Source organism: Mobula birostris, chromosome 15 (assembly GCF_030028105.1).
Source record: "Mobula birostris isolate sMobBir1 chromosome 15, sMobBir1.hap1, whole genome shotgun sequence".
NCBI classification, from domain to species: domain Eukaryota; kingdom Metazoa; phylum Chordata; class Chondrichthyes; order Myliobatiformes; family Myliobatidae; genus Mobula; species Mobula birostris.
This window is the reverse complement of record NC_092384.1, coordinates 58,159,850-58,180,053: the sequence shown is the minus strand read 5'-3', so window position 1 is coordinate 58,180,053 and position 20,204 is coordinate 58,159,850. Positions and strand designations below refer to the sequence as shown.

General features: G+C 39.7%; 1 protein-coding gene across 1 annotated transcript in view; it reads right to left on the bottom strand.

Moving 5' to 3' along the window:
• Positions 1 to 20,204, bottom strand: part of cdh13 (cadherin 13, H-cadherin (heart)) — a 1,220,695-nt gene that overhangs the window by 856,393 nt on the left and 344,098 nt on the right. The gene's annotated exons all lie outside the window — the stretch shown is intronic.

Genomic DNA, 20,204 nt, shown 5'->3' with positions numbered 1-20,204 from the left:
ATAAAATGCTGGCTGATGCAGAATTGACATTTATTTCAAGATACTGCACAGTAACAGGCCCTTTCAACCCAACAAGCCCACACCACCCAGTTACACCCATGTCAATTGTTTACTCTTTTCCATAGATGCTTCCTGACCTGCTGAGTTCCTTCAGCATTTTGTGTGAGGGGCTTGGATTTCCAACATCTGCATATTTTATCTTGTTTGTGACCAATTAACCTATTAACGCACACATCTTTGAATGTGGGACGAAACTTAAACACCCGGAGAAATCCACGTGGTCATGGGAAGAATGTACAAACTCCTTACAGACAGCGGTAGAAACTGAAACCAGGCAACTGATGCTGCAGAACTTTACGCTGACCGCAACACCACCGTGCCATCATATTAAATCATCACTGACTAGTTTGGTAAACATCCTCCTTTATACATTTCATTACTAAGAAACAATACAAATTCTTTGCTAATTACTCTCCAACTATGGAAAAAATGTGTTGGTTAATCCAAAACAAAGGACTTCATACATCCTTCAAAACCCACACATTCCACCTGTCCCGGAAGTTCCAGGAGTCTCCCGCATATTAATAGTGGCTCCCTGATGCCCGCAAATTATATACAATGTCCCGGAAACTGATTTTTTTGATAGTGAGCGTGAAAGAACGTGCGAGAAAGAGCGAGAGAGCAAGCGCAAGAGCAAGAAAGCAAGCGCGAGTGAGAGAGCGCAAAAGCGAGGAGTGAGAGCAAGAAAGCGTGAGAGCGACCACGAGAGAGAGAGAGCGCGCAAGAGCAAGAAAGCAAGCGCGAGAGAACGACCACGAGAGAGAGCATGAGAGCGAGAAAGCAAGCGCAAGAAAGCAAGCGCGAGAGAGAGCGCGAGAAAACAAGTGCGAGAGAGCGCGTGCGTGTGCAAGAGAGAGCGAGAGTGTTCAAAAAAAATATGAAACGTACATCACCCCAGACTACACTAAAGTGTAACCCCACTGAATAGAGGTCAAAAATAATGACAGTGTTGCTCGCTGCACTGTTTGCAACAGTGACTTTTCTATTGCCCATGGTGGGTTAAGACTGTAAAAGACATGTTGAGGTGAGTTTAACAGGTGTCGTTCATTTATTAGCATAGCTAATGTTATTTAAACTAGCTGGCTTGCTGCTAAGGAGCTACTCTATTGCAGACATCCCACCTCTCCCGGAAGTTCCGGGAGTCTCCCGCAAATTGATGGTGCTACCTCCCTGAAATTAGTTTTGCAGGGTGGGATGTCTGAAAACCCATCTGCAATATTACCACATCCAGCAAACTTTACTTCAGTGTATGCATTTCAGAAAGTTAAAATGTGAATATGAGTAAATTACAAACAAGAGAAAATCTACAGATGCTGGAAATCCAAGCAATATGCACAAAATGGAAAAGGAGTAAACAGTTAATGTTTCAGGACTAGGCTCTTCATCAGGACTGGAAAAAAGATGAGGTCAGAGTAAGAAGGTGGGGAGAGCGGAGGAAGAGATACAAGGCAGTAGATGATAGGTGAAACAGAGAGGGGGAAGGGTGAAATAAAGAACTGAGAAGTCTATTGGTGAAACAGATAAAGGGCTGGAGAAATGGGAATCTGATAGGAGAGGAGAGAAGGCAATAAAACAAAAGAAGGGGAGGAGCACCAGAGGGAGACAATGAGCAGGTAAGGTGAGAGAAGGAAATGGAAATCGTGACGGGGGAGGCATTTTGAATAAATTCTTAGATTTATATTCCTAGAAACAACTTGCAAATTATCCATATTTTCCTTAACCAAACGGCTTATTTCCTTTTATGCTTTATTTCCACAAATATTTCACCCATCCTGCACTAAGGATCATGTGGCAGAGAAAGGTTATGTTTTAAATATTAAACTTCAGCAGACAATTTATTCCAGTGACCTCAATTACATGTCACTCCATGCTATTCCTCACCACACTGTGCGAAATAAGAGAACACAGAACTGACACCATAACTTTATAATACACAGGGTTTATTTTCAGAAACAAAATAGGCAGTTCCCTGAATTACATTCAGCATCGTCATTTTCCTCAATTCCTGAATTCCTGAATTCATCAGCCTCATGTATAATATGTTGCTTCATCCTCAATGGGTCAACAAAACACAAGTACCTTAAACAAATGACCACTGCTGTAAAGATAAGGGCCTATTAAGCAATGTTTCAAAATTTTTTTTTCAGCAACTTCCTGCGAAGTGATCAAAACAATCTGGCAGTATGAAACTAAATGGAGTCTATACACCATAAGAAGAACCAAAATATCATTTTTTTGTTTTCATAAGGACATACTGTATGTGAGGCCACTGGTGGAAGGTGGATTCAGTCAAAGCCATCTTCCTAACACAAGTTGATTCTGCAGGTGCTGGAAGTCTTGAGGAACACACACACACACACACACACACACAAAGTGCATCCAAGGAGAGGAATGAACAATTCACATTTCTGGCTGAGGCCCTTCATCAGGACTGGAAAGGAAGGTGGAAGAAGCCTGATTAAGTTGGGTGGAAGGAAATGAATATAAGCTGTCAGGTGACTCGTTAGATTCTGGACTAGTTCCTGAGGATTGGAGGGTGGCTAATGTAACTCCACTTTTTAAAAAAGGAGGGAGAGAGAAACCAGGGAATTATAGACCAGATAGCCTAACGTCGGTGGTGGGAAAACTGCTGGAGTCAGTTATCAAGGATGTGATAACAGCACATTTGGAAAGCGGTGAAATGATCGGACAAAGTCAGCATGGATTTGTGAAAGGAAAATCATGTCTGACGAATCTCATAGAATTTTTTGAGGATGTAACTAGTAGAGTGGATAGGGGAGAACCAGTGGATGTGGTATATTTGGATTTTCAAAAGGCTTTTGACAAGGTCCCACACAGGAGATTAGTGTGCAAACTTAAAGCACACGGTATTGGGAGTAAGGTATTGGTGTGGGTGGAGAATTGGTTAGCAGACAGGAAGCAAAGAGTGGGAATAAACGGGACCTTTTCAGAATGGCAGGCAGTGACTAGTGGGGTACCGCAAGGCTCAGTGCTGGGACCCCAGTTGTTTACAATATATATTAATGACTAGGATGAGGGAATTAAATGCAGCATCTCCAAGTTTGCGGATGACACGAAGCTGGGTGGCAGTGTTAGCTGTGAGGAGGATGCTAAGAGGATGCAGGGTGACTTGGATAGGTTGGGTGAGTGGGCAAGTTCATGGCAGATGCAATTTAATGTGGATAAATGTGAAGTTATCCACTTTGGTGGCAAAAATAGGAAAACAGATTATTATCTGAATGGTGGCCGATTAGGAAAAGGGGAGGTGCAACGAGACCTGGGTGTCATTATACACCAGTCATTGAAAGTGGGCATGCAGGTACAGCAGGCGGTGAAAAAGGCGAATGGTATGCTGGCATTTATAGCGAGAGGATTCGAGTACAGGAGCAGGGAGGTACTACTGCAGTTGTACAAGGCCTTGATGAGACCACACCTGGAGTATTGTGTGCAGTTTTGGTCCCCTAATCTGAGGAAAGACATCCTTGCCATAGAGGGAGTACAAAGAAGGTTCACCAGATTGATTCCTGGGATGGCAGGACTTTCATATGAAGAAAGACTGGATGAACTGGGCTTGTACTCGTTGGAATTTAGAAGATTGAGGGGGGATCTGATTGAAACGTATAAGATCCTAAAGGGATTGGACAGGCTAGATGCAGGAAGATTGTTCCCGATGTTGGGGAAGTCCAGAACGAGGGGCCACAGTTTGAGGATAGAGGGGAAGCCTTTTAGGACTGAGATTAGGAAAAACTTCTTCACACAGAGAGTGGTGAATCTGTGGAATTCTCTGCCACAGGAAACAGTTGAGGCCAGTTCATTGGCTATATTTAAGAGGGAGTTAGATATGGCCCTTGTGGCTACGGGGGTCAGGGGGTATGGAGGGAAGGCTGGGGCAGGGTTCTGAGTTGGATGATCAGCCATGATCATAATGAATGGCGGTGCAGGCTCGAAGGGCCGAATGGCCTACTCCTGCACCTATTTTCTATGTTTCTATGAAACCAAGTGAGGAGGAGTGTGCTTGGCTGGGGGAGGAGGAGATGAACTAAGGAGCTGGGAGGTGATAGGTGCATGAGGTAAAGGGCTGAAGAAAATAGAATCTAATCAGAGAGGACAGTGACCTATGGAAGAAAGGGAAAAAGGGGATCAAGAACGAGGGTATGGGCAGATGTGATCAATTCTGAATACTGAGGAAAACATTCAATGTAGTAAAAGCTGGTAAGCTTTGTTCCAAATACACATTTTCTGTAAAAATAAGCTCTGCACAGCACAAGGTGAAAACCATTATGACCTGTGATAATTACTTTGAAGTAATATTTCAATGAAAAGAACACTGTCACTTTCATACTGGCGGTGGAATTAGGCTAGTGAGGTGGGTGAAATGGTGAAGAACCTTAAAAGAAGAAGACCCAATTAAATATCCTTATTGTATTGAATTCATTCAAAAACTGTTCCATTTCACATTTTCGCAACCTTCAGCTGCTCCTATTCCAGTTATTCTATACACCTCAGACTCTCAGTAGCACTTTAAAAGGCAAATTTAAACTGACTGAAGCCAGAAGAACAAAATGAAAAATTCAAATGAATTCTAATTTTCTACTTTTGTAGCAATAATCTGCAACCATAAAGGCAACAGAATTCAAAGCTTCTTTAATGAAAGGATGTTTCCCATGGCAATTGACATAAGAGTTTTATCAATGGTAGTGATTCAGTACAGCAAGTTGAGAGATAACGAATGCCTTAGAACTCCAGGCCTGGAAATATACCTACACTTGTGAAGATGTGTTAATTTAGCAGAGTATGACAGGCCACAGAAGATTATAGTTTTGGAGGACCAAAGCACACTGAATCTCATAACGTGCAGGATAAGAAGCTGAGCCAGCTTTCTACTCTTTGTACACTCTCCTCATTGCTTCTCCTTTGCATGCTTGCCATTGCAAACCACAGGAAGCTGAATGGGTGGTCTGGGCTAGGTCACTGGTGAGAAGCTGAGAGGCAGAAATGGGTACATTGAGTGGTTTAAGGAAGAGTTCACCAGGAAAGATCTCTAGATGGTACAAAGAATATCAGAGTAACAATCCAAGGGGGAACTGGGGCCTCAGCAATCAGGTTAAACAGGAAGACTGTGATCAGTTGCTTGTAGTAGTGTTTGGGAAAAAAAGGAACTGGATTTGAGAGTTGTGGAGGGAATGGGGCAGGACCAGATTGATAATTAGTTAGAGTCAGTGGGAAGAATTGGGCTTTTAATCGGAGCATGGGCCCCAAGTAAGCTAAAATAAAACAGTGACAGGGAACAGGAAAGTTGTCATCAGCGTGGCAAGTTCAGAGGATCTTGAGGGAGAAGAGCCACTGGATACAAATATTTTACTAAGAGGACCTACTCCAGTAGATTCTCTGGGATGGGTTCCATGGCCTGGGAACTGTTTCGATGGCTCTTTTTAACGTAACAATGTAGCTAGCCTTCCATGATTAAAGAAAGTCTGCACTATTAAGTATGTTTTTCATGCTGTTGAACATCACTCAACCTCTGTATGCCATTTTAGCTGTTTAGAGAACCAAAGATGAAATACACCATTTTATGGACCTTGCTTCATGATAGAATTCTGATTTTAAAAATCACTTGATAAATATAATAGTTGAGGTGCACAATAGAATTTCTCAGCTCCGGTAACTAATTCTGACTGTAGGAGTGGGAGTAAATTACTTGTATCAATGACTGCAGTGAACATTTATTCCAGCTTTATGATGCAATACTACATAATTAACCAAAATAATTATAATTTTAAACAAAAAGCTCTCTTTCTGCTACCGCCATCAGGGAGGTGGTACAGGATTCACGATCCCACACCACTAAGTTCAGGAACAGTTATTACATTACAGCCACCAGAGTCCTTAATCAGCATGGATAATTTCACTCACCTCAACACTGAACTGATTCCACAACCTATGGACTCATTTTCAAGGACTCTCCAACTTGTGTTCTCAGTATAATTAATTTAATTATTTATTATTATTGCTTGTATTTGCACAGATTATCTTCTTTTTGTACATTGGTTGCTTGCCAGTCTTTCTGTGCAGTTTTTTATTGACTCTATAATATTTCTTTGTTCTGTGAATGCCTGCAAGAAAGTGATTTTCAGCATAGTATATGCTGACATACAAGTACTTTGATAATAAATTTAGTTTGAACCTTGAGAGTAGCTTCCAGAGAGGGTTTTACTCCTCCTTTAAAGTAAGACTAGATTATGCCCGGTTGTCTTTTTGCACCTCTTTCCATCTCAAAGTAAAGCTTTATCAAACTCTTAGAGGCATGTTAAAAGAATTGCAAGGATGCCAAGGATTACTATTTCAGCAGAGCAGATTCTCTTCACCGAGTACAAGCAGCAGAAATGTGTGGACACAGGAGACCACAAATTCTGTGTTCAGCAGCACAGAAAAAATTGCTGAAAGAACTCGGAACTGACGCCAGGCCTCAACCCAAAACGTCAATAATCACTCTGCTTCCGTTGATGCTGCCTCATCTACTGACTTCCTCCAGCAATGTGTTTTTTGGAGTAGAAATGTGTATAGTGGTGCTGATATAGTCCATGTATCAAAACCTGAAAGCTTTCTTGTAAAGATAGTATATAATTTGTTTATGTTGTTCTTGTGAATGCTGCTTATATGATACAATATTAAAGTTCGAATTTATTGTCATTCAACCATACACATGTACAGAGCTAAACGAAAGAACAGTTCCTCATGGACCAAGGTGCAAAACGCATTTCTGTATTCATCAATGTGGAGCAGAGTGCAAGTTGGTAAATCTGGCAGGAGCAAAGGATGTTGGGAATGGCGAGGGTGGAATGCCACAGGAGGGTTGTTGGACAGGTGGCAGAGAAAGAGTGCCAAGGGTGGGGTGTGTTACGGGTGCAGACACACCCAGCCATGACACACCAGACAAGGACATCTGATTCTAAACAATTGGTCTATTGATCATTATAGAATGTCGCTCTGTTGTTTCCCACTCCCTCCTCTCTCCCTTCACTTTTTCCCAACCCTGCCCACTCTCAGACCACAACAGAGACCCATATCAGAATCAGACTTATCATCACTCATGTATATCATGAAATTGTACTCTTTTCCAGCGGTACAGAGCAATACATAAAATTACTACAGTATTGTGCAGACGTCTTAGGCACCCTTGCTATATGATAGCAGGGTGTTCAGAAGTCTCACAGCGTGGGAGAAGAAGCTGTTACCCAGCCCAACAGGCCTTGTTCTTATACTGTGATACCTCCTGCCTGATGTTAGGAGGTCAAAGAGGTTGTGGGATGGATGGGGTGGATCCTAGACTAGTCTGCCGTGATGTTGCTACAGATTTTCATTGCACCTATGCATACATGTACTTGTGCATATGACAATGAACCCCGCTCTGAGTTCTGAATTATCACCGTGTTTCAATCCCACCACCAAAAAGCTCATACTCTGGTGCCTATACCTAAAATAAGTCTTCTCCTCTAGACATACATCATCATCCACCGGAAATCTATCACAATTCAGATGTCAGCAGTGGAAAACACAAACCTCAAATTACATTCTGATATGTTTGAAACAGTCTTGAGAATAAGATAAAGGCCACCTCCAGCTTGAAGCTTCTGAACTGTTTGATGTGTCTATAAATGTGCTCCAGGGATACAGGCAGCTAATGTTAGCTATTGAAAGAAGTGGGTTTAGATGGGCAAATTCAGAGTCAAAAACACAATGATATTCAATATTTAAATTACTCCTGGCAGAAATCACTGGTGATGCACAGTTGGATATGACATTGTTAAACATTCTCAAGGATGTAAAGACAAGACAATTAAGCCAGTAATTGACCTGAGTCCCAAAGGGCTATAATTATAGTCTGGGTGATCATAGATGACTTTCTTTTGTAGATAATATTTAAAATACTATGCAGAACAGGAGACTAATGCTTAAGCTTTCTAAGGCATTGGTCAGACTGAAATTGGGAGTTTTGTGTGCAATTTGGAGGCACTTATCTAAGAAAGGATGTACTGAGAATGGAGAGGGTCCTGAGATTTATCTGGGAATGAATAGGTTAATGTACGAGGAACATTTGATGGCACTGTGCCTGTCTCACTGGACTAGATAGATTTGATGTGGAGAGGACGTTTCCTATATTGTGTGAGTATAGGACCAGAGGGCACCACCTCAGAATAGAAGGACAACCCTTTAGAACAGAGATGTGGAGGAATTTCTTTAGCCAGTAGGTGGTGAATTCATTGCCACAGATGGTTGTGGAGGCCAAATCATTAGGTATATTTAAAGCCGAGGTTAATAAGTTCTTGATTAGTAGGAGCATCAAAGGTTAAGGGGAGAAGGCAGGAGAATGAGGTCGAGAAGAATAATAAATCATCCATGATAGAATGGCAGAGCAAAGTCAATGGGCCTAATGGCCTAATTCCACTCCCATTTCTTATAGTCTTATGGTCTATGTAATACAAAATTGTATATAAAGCGGTAGTTTATCATCTATGACATTTATCCTGAGTAAATGAATAGTCATGTTACTATCTAAGCACCAGAACTTACTCCTGAGCACAAGAATGTCATGCCAGAATTTAATAAATATGAAGTGAGGAAGAACTTGCAGTGCTATGAACAAAGGACAAGGTGTGCAACCGTGAGCTGCTCTGGCAGACAACTAGCATGGACGCAACGAGCTAAATGGCCCTCCCATGCTGTGACTACTTTTGATATCATAGCTGCATCCATGACTTTCACACGGCCTATATTTATAACTAATACACGTGACACTCTTGCCACCTTCTGTTAGTAGTTTCCTAGGTTATAGGAATCACCAAATATGCAAATATGTATGAAGGGAATTGACTATTTTCCTCATTCTGGTTCCTAACCTGAACCTACAACTATTACACATCTCTAGTTCCAGGTGGGATGCAGATTTCAGAATGTAATTAACTCTTTAATGCATCTGTGGTACTAGATCAGCACGCGGTTCCCAAAATAAATCAAAATCTCTATTTACTTTAAAAGACAAATACAGATCTGCTGCATGCTCCATCCAATCAGCTCTTGTTTGCCAGTTCCTCTGAAATGACAAACCTCAAGCCTGCATTGATCAGGCAGGCACACAAAAAAATACTGAAGCAAAGACACATGCCATTCCAAGATACATTTCAGGTTGAGCGCACGCAATCCTCGAGAGTGTTGTTCCCTTTTCATTATGCCAAAGTATTATGAATGAAACAAAAATACACTAGCGGAGTCATAGTTAATGAGGAGCAATTCTTCCTTCTTTCTCGGTCTGTTGAATATAATGTCTGGTGCCGTGGGCATTAGGAACCTCGGTGTCCATTAACTATCGCTCATGTGTAAAAATAGACAGTAAATGTTGGCTGGCAATTTCGTTGAGTGGCCCAATTACAGCACTCCACCACCACCTCAGCTCTAATCAGCTCAGACAGGGGAAGGTCAAAGATCAAAACCGGGACCATCCCGGTTTCATTGGCTCAGTATCACACCAGATGGTGCACGGAGCCACTGGACCACCAGAGGTGGTTACTGGTGACAATTTTATATTCATCCATTTCACTTCTTATTCCTCCTGCTAAGCTGTTACAGTTTCGCCACTACAGTTGCCAATAATATTCTTCATTTATTAACAAGAGCTGGGCTTTGCAAGGCATGCCAATTCTCAGTGACAAACAGTCCTTAATCAAAACGTTCATCAAACTGAAATGTAAAGCAGGGTCATCAAGTTATTTTGAATAAAACTGACAGATCCCTATAGTTGTTAGATCAAACAGCAACAAATTCCAAACTGAGGAAACATGACTAGAGACAAAAAGATCTTAGATCTCCCAACAATAATAATAAACTCTTGGTGTCTTGGTAATGGGAATTTGTGACAATTAAAAAAATGAAACCCTCAAATTATGTTGTTGATACAATTGATTTAGTACAATATTTATGCTTTTTTGTAAGCTGCATTTGTTTCTTGGGCCTTAAGCAGACAAGACTAAAGTAATTTAAGAACATTATAGTAGCATGGTGCTTTGATGCAGTTCTGCACTTAATTCCCTCACTTTAAACCATTTGATTCTCTCATGTCAAAATATCAGTGTGAATGATCCATACTCACTGCATAATTAAGGCTGACCCAAGGTCAAGTACAAAATGAAACATGATAGCAGGCATTTCATGTTTGACGCAGTGTATGTGGTGTTAAAGAGGTAAGGTTAGGCATCAGGATGGGAGTTTGTGCAGCTGTATACATGTACAAAGTTCAAGGTAAATTTATAATTAAAATACATATATAACACCCTGAGATTCATTTTATTGCAGGCAGTATATGGTATGAGTTCCATATACAAGCTGTTTTATAGCATGACAGTACATCTCCAACCCCAGCACTGATGGTAAATACTGACCTCAAGAAAGGAATAATCCCTTTTATTCTGATAGATATTATTTTTCCAGAAAGAAAGGTTGAGGAAAAGGTTAACTCAATATCAGCGTCCCTCTAAACAGTTGCCAAGTTGTATGATAAGCGTGCATAATAATATAGCTCTTTGAAATCAGAAATTGTTTCAGAATTTTAGTTAATGTTTCAGTGTTACCATTGGGAACCTGCAATTGTAAAGAATAAGTGCTACCTTTACAATATTTTTTCTCTCCACACCCGTGAGTCAATTATGAATTTCTGGAGTATTTCAGCAAAACAAAAAATGATCAGATTTGGAAAGAGAAGCCTGGCAAAACCCAATACAGTGGAGTAATGTATCTTGCCAACTATAACTATACTCCTAACTCATCTCCACCTCATAACTGTGAGAAGGATGAATCTTTCAAGTCTCATAATCACCACCTGCTGCAGTCAATAGTATTCCCGAGCGCCATTTTCCAGTTAATATGTTATCTCACAAGAAGATCAAAGGCTAAGTACAAACTTACTTAAATTCATAAATTAAGATTTGATTATCGATGACTGGATCAAACTGTGCTGGAGCTAAAACTCATTAAAACTTTCCTTTAATTTGAGGAAATGTGCCCAGCAACAAGATTGCTGATATGTCACAGCTTAATGACCATGACAGACAGGGATTTTTATAACTACTTAACGCACTACATCCTTATAAGGCAGGGCAGACATGAGATTACAGATGAGCTAGAATGCCTAATGACTGTTTACTCCTGGGATGTCGTTCTTATTTTAGCACCACAATATCTAACATTTCATGAATTAATATTATGAGGTCATCAAATTGAAATGAATTATGTATTGAACATTATTAATTTAAAAATAACCAGAGATATTCTATTACATAAAATGCAAGTTATTTCTGCTACATTGGACAGGGACCTGCAAGGCCAAAATATTGATCACCCTTGGATTTGTCTTGTTTGAATACACTCAATCAATATTAGTGTTCAGCAGCATTCTTCTCTTGGAAAAATATATGAAATGAGGATTGAAAATATTGCCAAAAATATGCCTCCTTGTGCTTGCTGTAAAATTCCTCAGTCAAAGGTTACATGTCTATATTTATCCCTTTAAAATGTGCAGTGCTGAATATGGTAATACAATATGAAAAAATATACATAAAAAGTTTAAAAATTAATATCTCATTAATGCTTCAGCAGACTCCATATCTATTTCTATTTCAAAATGTTCTCAAAAAAATTACAGAAAGTATATTTTGTTTTCATTCAGGATTTATTACAGTTTTTACTTTATTGAAATATATGGCCTTAATGCAATTTCAAATACAGAGTCTAAATTTATCAGGTTAATTCTCGAACCTGTTCTGGTAGATTTTGCTAACACAACAACTATTTCAATATTAATGTGCAATCAATAGTTCAAATTAATTGTCCAGGCAATTCTATTTCCTGAGGTGGTGATGTTACACTTATCACTGATTTTGCTAAGAAAATGATGTTTTTTATTAAAAATAAATTATCCAATGTATTGCCAGTTACGTGGCATTTATTGCCATTGAAATAACCTTTCAATCCTACAAAAGTTTTAATAGGGAAAACAATTTCTGCCCAAAGACATGATTTTAGTAATTTACCTGGCTTTAAAATTTTACCACAATAAAATGCAGCCACAAATGCTTGGAGAAATTTCCAGTGATTCACACTTGTCAATGAAAATTCTTAAAAAGTCAAAAGATCAATAACATGCTAATGATTTTCTGATCTAATTCAGAAAAAAATAGATTTGCTAGGTGAACTCTGGCAAAGTCTATTGCAGTGCTATAATACTTCTTCAATTGCTATAACTACATCCTCAACTCAAAGTTACTTCCTGTACAGGGCCTGGTTGAAGCTGAGAAAAGTGAAGACAACACTTACTCATGATCCAGCAATGAAAATCAGAATGCCCTGTTGTGTATTTAATGTTTCAGTAATACTTGAGTAATATTGTAAATATATTGTTTGATTAAGCATTCTATATTGTTTAAATAATTCATTACAGATTATTGTTTATTGAGATACAACATGAATGGAGCCTTCCAGCCCTTCGAGGAATACAAACTCCTTGCAGGCAGTGGTGGGAACTGACCCCAGGTCATCTGTACCGTAAAGTGTTGTGCTAACCACTACACTACCATGCCACCCAATATGTAATATGCACAAAGTACATGAATGGCATACGTCATCACACTACCGCATCATAAATGCATGCCTCGCTTAAAGTAAAAATGAAAATAGACCTGTTCACCTGGGCTCCCGTCTTTTTCTTGTAATTAATTTTATGTTTTGGAGTTACAAAACATAACATGCCCAGAAATCAGAAACTTGAAAAACAGAAGATGAAGAAATTTATAGAAATGCAGAAAAGTTAAACTACGAGGGAGATGAAGTTAACAGATATTTGCATAAGTTCCATTCTACTTGTGGGCGGTGGGATGGGTGTGGGGATGCAAGGAATGAGTCTGGCTAAAGGAGCACTAGGATAGTTGTCTACAGAGGTATAGAAGATGGTTTTAGAAACCGAAATGTTGACCCAGAAACAGTGACAACACAAGACTGCTTGTTGAAAGCTTTGGTGATGAAGCAGGTGTGGAATAAGAACTTCATTTTAAGCTCAAGTAGAAGCCAAGACTCCAAACTTTCTTAGGCAGTAGCATTGAAGAGAAGTTCAGTCAATGACTGGTGAATAGATGACCTGACAATGACAATACAATATGCTAGAAATTCTTTCAATGTGCAATTGTTTTGTATACTATGCATAGGGGGCTGATCTCAACAGATTGGATTGGCAACTGTTCTGCCCAAGACTGCAAGAAACTGCAGAGTTGCAAATGCAGCCCAGTCTATTACAAAAATTAGCATCTCCTCAACTGGCTCTCTCTACACTTCCTGTTGCCTTGACAAAGCAGTCTCCCACACTAGTCACTCCTCTTCCCTTTCACCCCATCAGATGAAAAAACGCAAAAGCTTGAGAATACATAATGGCAAGTTCAAGGATAGTTTCAAACTCACTGTTATAAAGAACTTGAACGGACCTCTTACACATTAAAGGTGAACTCTGTAATGGTAAAACTATATTCTACATTGCTTGTTCTTGCCCTTTGCATGGGCTCAGAATATTTATTTACAAAATCATCTGTCTGGATGGCATACAAACAAACAAACAACTTCTCATTGCACCTCCGTACATGTGACAATAATAAATTGATTACCAAGCAGACATTGGAAGACCAGGGCACAGTGATGGCAAACACCATGAAGTGCACATTTTGCAATCACTTGTATAAATTCTTTCGTACATTTGAAGGCCACAGGTGTCTCTCACCTCTCTCACTGAAAGAGAGCTTCAGTTTTATTGAAGGTGACCGCTGCTATAAAAGTTCTTTGCCTTGGAGTCCAGGATGTTAATGATACTGCAAATAGCTCCTCTATTTTCTTTAAAATTGTCTTCCATCTCCCTACATTCACCCTGACATCACCACTGCTCGCAGGTGCGTGTTTGAACATTATCTTTCACCTGGATACTCACTCATCTGGACTTCTACTGGTTCCATCCCAGATTGCCTTCATCCACTCTCAGGATACCAGTGCAGCAGGAAAACAGATACCTTTCTTCATTCAGCTCTTGGACCTCAGGGGAATTTATGTCTGATGTTCCTACCGCCATATGATCACATTTATGACCCCAATGCTGCATTTCTTGCTAAAGCTGCCATCTTCATTGACTTACACAACACCATCGACTCCATGCTTTAGGAAAACTTTCTTATCCACTTACTAGATGTCCACAGTTCTCAATACCCAACAGCAACTTCAACAATTTCAGACAATTAACCATTTTGGTTTGTAATATAATTGACCAGAGTTGGAGTCATTGATCCAAATATTTTCTTCTTTCTTTTGACAGATACTACCTGGCTTGCTGAACATTTCCAGAATTCTCTGCTTTTACTTCTGGCTGACATTCTGGTGAGAAAATTTCTGCCCAGATACTGTGATCTAACTTCCACCTCACCATTAAATTCAATTGGTCTATTTGTAACACCTCCCTCCCCTTTCTTGATCTCTCTGTCTCCATCTCTGGAGATCAGAATCAGAATCAGAATCAGGTTTATTATCACCAACATGTGTCATGAAATTTGTTAACTTAGCAGCAGCAGTTCAATGCAATACATAATCTAGCAGAGAGAGAGGGGAAAAAACATAATAATAAGTAAACACATAAATCAATTACCTATATTGAATAGATTTTTTTTAATGTGCAAAAACAGAAATACTGTATATTAAAAAAGTGAGGTAGTGTTCAAAGCTTCAACGTCCATTTAGGAATCGGATGGCAGAAGGGAAGAAGCCGTTCCTGAATCACTGAGTGTGTGCCTTCAGGCTTCTGTATCTCTGACCTGATGGTTACAGTGAGGGCTGGGGGTCCTTAATAATGGATGCCGTTTTTCTGAGACCCCACTCCCTAAAGATGTCCTGGGTACTTCGTAGGCTAGTACCCTAGATGGAGCTGACTAGATTTACAACCTTCTGCAGTTTCTTTTGGTCCTGTGCAGTAGCCCCTCCATACCAAACAATGATGCAGCCGGTCAGAATGCTCTCCACAGTACAACTATAGAAGTTTTTCAGTATATTTGTTGACATGCCAAATCTCTTCAAACTCCTAATAAAATAAAGCCGCTGTCTTGCCTTCTTTATAACAGCATTGATATGTTGGGGCCAGGTTAGATCCTCAGAGATCTTAACACCAAGGAACTTGAAGCTGCTCACTGTCTCCACTTCTGATCCCTCTATAAGGATTGGTATGTGCTCCTTCATCTTACCCTTCCTGAAGTTCATAATCAGCTCTTTCATTTTACTAACGTTGAGTGCCAGGTTGATGCTGTGGCACCATTCACACTAGACATAAATTGTCAACTGACATCTTTTATTCCCACAGTTATCTTGACTATGCGACAGGGATCCATGGGGATTGCTCCCTCTGTGATTCGCTTGTACATCCGTCCCTCCCCACTGATCTCCCTACCGGCACTTATCCCTGTAAGTGGCCGAAGTGCTATAGCTGCCCATTCAGCTCCTCGCTCAACTGCATTCAGGACCCAAAACAGGTGATTCTGCTGGGGTCATCTACTGTGTCTGGTGTTCCCGATGCACCAATGCAGCCTCCTCTACACCGATGAGACCCATCATAAATTGGACGGTCCACTTTCCTCTCCTATCAGATAACTTCTTCTCTCAACCTTTACCTTTCCAGCCCACCTGGCTTCACCCATCACCTTCCAGCTATCCTCCTTCTCCTCCCGAACCCACCCCCCCCCCCACCTACTTATTCTGGCATCTTCCCCTTTCTTTTCCAGTCCTGAAGAAGGGTCTCGGCTGGAGATGATGACTGTTTAGTCACTTCCATAGATGCGACGTGATCTGCTGAGTTCCTCCAGCATTTTGTGTGTTTTGCTTTGGATTTCCAACATCTGCAGACTTCCTTGTGTCTACGTTATACTGTGATCAGACATTGCATTCACTAGGTGCTCTTCTGTTCCCCCCTCGCCACTACATTTTCCAGTACCTTATTGTGACATTGTGCATGTGTGGAAGTAGCTGGTCGTGAGGAAGCTTTAAATCAGCACCATCCTAAAGAACCCCACATACCATTCCCTTCAGCTTCTAGAACCTAGGACAATCATGGGAAGCACAAAACACTTGTAGAGTTGTCACAACAGTGAAAATAAACCAAACCCATGAATAGCTATGTTCAACTTCAATAGCTGTGGTGGTGTCGAAGGCTAAAATTTTCAACATTCTATGCTGATTGACATGATGAGCTGTCAAATCTGTAGAGTTCCAGCAAATGCTAACAGTGTGCGTGCTAATTCTTCCAATGATGCTGCATATGATTCACCTTATGAATGTGGATGTGTCCCTTGAATGTTATTTTGAAGCTCTCAAAGTGCTCATGCTCCCTAGAAAATAGAGTCATTGGGACAAACAGCGTAAAAACAGGCCCTTTGAACCACCACCATGCCAGCCACCAACGATTCATTTACATTAATTCTGCACGAATTTCAATTATTATTTTGTTTTTAAAAGCCAAATTCCATTACCATCTTGAATGTGACTTCCAAAACAAATAAATTATGAATGTTAATACCCATAAAATTGATTTAATCAAACAAAGCAAAAGGAGCAACATATGTTAGCTATTTTAAATGTAATATTGAATATGCTTAATTTAGATTGTCATTGTAAAACACAGTTGTTAGAGATTACACCAATACAATTATAACTCACAGATATTTTATTGTGTGTTCTATGTGTTCTTCGTCTAAATTGATAAGATATCTAATGCTATTCAAAGAATATCTGGAACACAGTCCTTTTATCTTTTGGGAAATGGTTTCAAATACTGATGAGATGAAAGTATTTGTCAAAGCAAGAATATTTTGTGAAATTAGTGCCGACAGGCTTAATCCAGTCTTTACTGGAAGACAGTCTACAAAAAACATTATCACATATTCAACTCAAATTACTTGTTATGTTGCCAATCTCATTCAAAGATCACAATTATATCTGGTTTAGCAATCGGAAATGCGTCACTAGTGCTGCACGGGAGTTCTTCCAAGACTGCAGCCTAAACTTTACAGGAAGGCACAATGGTGCACTATCTTTAGCTAAAATACACTATATACAGTCTGTGACACTAGTTATTTCCAATGATAGGTGGTCAAGAAAGGTTCAAAAAGATGGGACCAATACTTTTCCCCTGAATGAATGAAAATCTTCATCTTATTTTTTTTTCACAAAATGCTAAATATATTAACATCTTTGGGTAAAACACTATGAGGGCAGACAAGATAACACAGCAATTCAGTTTACACAGTCCAAATGAGAAAAGGAAATCAGAAAAGGAAAAACAACAGCACATTTATATAAATGACCAAGATACTCTGGAAATAATCAGCATTTGTGGATGAGAGATCACTGACCAGAAAATTCTCATCGAGTTATACACCACAGAAACAGGCCCTTCAGTCGACAGATTCTGCACTAATTATCAATGCACCCACTTACACTAATCCAATCCCTGCTATTCTTCCCACATTCCCATTAAGTCCATGGCAGATTCTACCATGCTCCTACACATTGAGGTTAAGTTATAGCAACTAATTAGTCAACCAAACCATGTCTTTCGGATCAGAGAGAAGACCCAAGTACCCATGGAAAATCCATACAGTCACAGGGAGAACTTGCAAACTCCATACCCAGAGAACCAAAGATCAACCCATGAACACTACCATAATATTTTTCCTTCCCTTTTAGTACTACATATTTAAATTTATTCTTACAATTATATATATATATATATATGTGTGTGTGTGTGTGTATATATATATTTCATATACTTCTTATTGCAATTTTATAGTTTTTACTGCTGTCTCAAAGCAACACATTTCATGATCAATGCCAGCGATATTAAACACAAAATAATCTGCAGATGCTGGGGCCAAAGCAACAGTCACAACAATCTGGAGGAACTCAGCAGGTCGGGCAGCATCCGTGGAAAAGATCGGACAATGTTTCGGGCCGGAACCCTTCGTCAGGACTTGACGAAGGGTTCCGGCCCGAAACGTTGACCGATCTTTTCCACGGATGCTGCCCGACCTGCTGAGTTCCTCCAGATTGTTGTGAATGCCAGTGATATTAAACCTGTTTCTGAGGAACCAGGCTCCCTGGACTAATACTATTTGCTGCTCCATTGTGTTCAGTTTCCTATCCCACCTGCCTCCCTCCACCCCCACCTCCAACACACACTTTCGCTCCCTCTTTCTTCCAACTAAAGCTGCCCAACCTGCTAAATATGCCAAGTATTTTTTGATATTATTTCAGATTTGCAGCCTCTGCGGCATGTCTTTTCTGGTGACTAATGCACGAGTTGAGTTGGTAGTGAAATCCTGTATTAACCAATGTAGCCCTTTTCTGTAGAGAATATTGCTGTACAAGGCCCAAAGGAGGCAAGAGTCGCTTCTGTACAGAATTCAATGTATAAATGAAAGCAAAACAACGTGTACCACAGCAACACACACAAAATGCTGCAGGAACAGCAGGTCAGGCCAGTATCCATGGGGCTGAACAAACAGTTGGCATTTTGGGCAGAGACCTTTCTTCAGGACTGGAAACCAAGGGGGAAGAAGCCAGCACAAGAAGATGGGATCCCTCACTTTCTTATGCTGTCATCTTTGCCCTTCCTATCCAATTCTCATGAAGACTTTATGGTACTTACTACCCTACACTGTCTATCAGTAAAATTTCAATGTGCTGAAGGTGGATCCTAGTCACCAATATAATTAAAGAGGTGGGGGAGGGAAAGGAGGATAGTTAGAAAGAGATGGCTGAAGCCGGGTGGGTAGGGCAAGTAAAGGGCTGGAGAGAAAGGAATCTGATAGGAGAGGAGGGTGGACCATAAAAGATAGGGAAGGGTGGGGGCACCAGAGGGAGGTAATGGCCAGGTGAGAAGAGGTAAGGAGCCAGAGTGGGGAATAGAAGAAGAAGGGAGAGGAAGGGAATTATTTTTTTACCAGAAGGAGAAAATTATATTCATGCACACAAAGGAGCTGAGTACTCCTGTGTAAGATTTAAGCTACTCAGTATCTGCAGAAAAAAGGTCTCTTACTTATATTCTCAAAGTTGGTAGAAATATAGTTGTCTCAATACCAACACTAAAACTTTTTGTTATTTAACAGCTTCCTTGCTATAGTTGGTAAACACCACTTATGACTAACAAAGTGACAGTCCAAGTGCTGACACGAAACTACAATCTTGATTCCAGGTATATGAATTAAATTTATACTGTTTTATTTCCCTGTTGTACATTTTTTCTTTTTTTAAAATCTTTTTATTGAATAAGTATACAAAGGGTAAACCATAAAGGCACTAATACACTGTTAGAAATTACAGGAGATATTAATACAGAAGAAAAAGTTGATACAAACAGTGCAATTTAAACATAAAATAATATGGTAAAATAATAGTATACTAATTTTTATATATATATATCAATAGAGAAAAGGAAAAAAACCCCAAAAAAAGACCTAAAAAAAAACCATCGTGCAACTAAACTAAAAGCAAAGCAAAGCAATGGGCTAACTTGGAAACAGATAGAATTAAGGAACTTAAAATCACGTCCTCAAACCTGACCTCCATTAAAAACAGTTAAAAAAAAAGGTAAGAAGGGAATATAAATATGGAACAAAAGAGAAAAAAATTACATTAAATGAAAATATTGAATAAAAGATCTCCAGGTCTGTTCAAATTTGTGAGGAATCATAAAGATTACTTCTAATTTTCTCCAAATTTAAGCATAATATTGTCTGGGAAAACCAAAAAAACGTAGTTGAAGCATTAGGCTCTTTCCAATGTTGTAAGATACATCTTTTCGCCATTAAAGTAAGAAATTCAATCATTCTACGGGCTGAAGGGGAAAGATTACTGGAAATTTTAGGTAATCCAAAGATAACAGTAATAGGATGAGGAGAGATATCTATATTCAATACCTTTGAGATAATATTAAAAATGTCTCTCCAAAAAGTTTCCAGAGTAGGACAAGACCAAAATATATGAGTTAAAGAGTCTATCTGCCCTGGACATCTATCACAAAAAGGATT